Genomic DNA, 2,251 nt, shown 5'->3' with positions numbered 1-2,251 from the left:
CTAAGTCGGAGACATCAATGGTTGCGTAGCACCTGTTTTTCTAAAGTCTTCATCACAATTTAGCCATCTTTGTAATCAGATACTCCAATACGTGTCAAATAGTCAAACCCAAGTTAGCATTAATATTCCCTACTTTATTCATGAAAACACAGGAGCAATGACATACGTATTCTGTTCAAGAAACCTTAGAAGCCTAAAATTGCTCATTTCCAGATTCACAAGACGGATTTATAAAGAGAGGAGCTGCTGTCACTTGCCGCCTGCTTGCTTAATCCTTGCTCATCAGAGCATGATCTTACTGTTAGGTCTATTAAAATGGAAAATACTTAATATCTTCATTTTAAATAATCCAAACTTAAGTGACATGCAAAAACAGAGGAAATGTAAGCAGAGACTTCAGAGAACCACCACACACAGGAGCTTCTGATCTTTCTCACAGCCATTTCATAAACCGTGCATCTTGTAGGACAAAGTGTCATTTGTGGTTTGTGTTTTTGTTTGTTTTTTAAATTCAAAAGACACCATAATGAAATCTAACTCTTGTGAGAGCCCCTTATTTGTCTAAACATTCAAAAAGCCCAAATACCTCGCCTTGAGCACTGAATAAGAGGTACGCTTGACTTTTTAATACTTCGTATTCCCAACAGCATACAACAAAGCCACGGTGAGGTATAAGGATGTTCCGTATCTTTTAAAGTTAAAACCTCTTTAAACAGCTAAAGATGATTTTAGATGACTGGCTCCACATTATTACACAAGGGAAGAGAAATTGCATCAAAATTTAATATTGACACGCTCCCTCCTACACACTGAGTATCACAAGACCCTATACGGTATAAAATATCCTCTTCGGTACATAACCAAAGTCATCATTGCCCTCAACCTGTGCTGGATACAGTCCCGCGTATCTTTAGTGTCTGGTAGTTTTGGACCCACGACTGAGGGGATATGCCCATTCCTACCTTATGCAGGTTCACGTAACTGAATATACGCACCGACTCCTGCTTGTCTCACGAAATACAGTTAAAGTCTTGTTTTCATTTTAGACTTTTATGAGCTCCTGATGCACAAGTTAATGAAAAAAGTAAATACATCGTGGAAACAACAAATCTGTACTCTGAGCTTTTAGGTGCACAGTTCTTCCCTCCAGACCACAGTGGCCATAAAGTTTTCTTAGTTTTTGCAAATAAAAGCTTAGCTTGAGTTTGGGATTGGGGTTTTTGGGGTTTTGTTTGTTTGAACAAAGAAAAAAAAAAGCAGCTTCTACAATTGCTCAGTTACACAGGACAACGCCCAAATAACACAAGACAAACTGTTCTCATTATAGTGCAATGTATGTATTATCAACTGTATGTTTTCACGTATGTGAAAGCATATTTACATGTGTCCACTATATGAAATCAAGCTCCAGACTGAGAACGTTCCTTAAGAAAATTCATATTCAATATATGCTGTGTAATTCTGTTCTTTGTACAGCTGTAACAGACAAATGCAAAGTTTCTACCATATAGCTCCAAGACACAACATGCAACAGGACACAGACAGGAAAAGTTAAGCTTTCTTAGTAAATATGCTCCTTATGAGCATTTAAAAAAAAAACCAAACAAAACAACTTTCAACACAAATTGTCCCTATTAATCTCAGTCTCAAAGGAAACCAGCATTTTGCACTTGCAACTTGTCTCTTCTAATGAGAGACGATTTCATCTCTGATTACTCTTTATTCTTGAAGAACAAGATGAAATTCATGCATGTTAGCAAGGTTTTTGCAATATATATAAAAAAAATCAAGATTAAGACACATCTTATGCACATGATCACACATCAACAAAATAGGAACATACAGGATCTCACCGTATGAGAAGCCTTACATATTAACCAAGTCAAAGGAGGGAAATCTTTAATGACTTAAGTCTTCTAACCACACCTAATGCTGTCTACCCCACAAGCCATTTTCATTTTACACAGTTCAACAGACACACGTTTATCTTGATATAAGTAGCAAAACCAAAAGCTTCCTCCCCACTACCCACCGGTGCCCCTCTTTTCTTCTCATGTGCCTATTCCAGTGGCAAAAAGTAGAAAAGCGGTCAAAGGTAAAACCTTAAGTGCCTCTTCAGTTAATATTACTAAAGCAGTCTGAGTTCTGCCAAAAGTATTCTGAGTTGGAAATGACAGAACTGCACTGCATATGACAAGCTTGTATTGGCAAGAAATATACAACTTACTGACTGCAAAGTGAATATTTCTTG

This window comes from Pygoscelis adeliae, unplaced genomic scaffold (genome assembly GCF_000699105.1).
Source record: "Pygoscelis adeliae isolate BGI_AS28 unplaced genomic scaffold, ASM69910v1 Scaffold122, whole genome shotgun sequence".
NCBI classification, from domain to species: domain Eukaryota; kingdom Metazoa; phylum Chordata; class Aves; order Sphenisciformes; family Spheniscidae; genus Pygoscelis; species Pygoscelis adeliae.
This window is presented reverse-complemented; position numbering follows the sequence as displayed.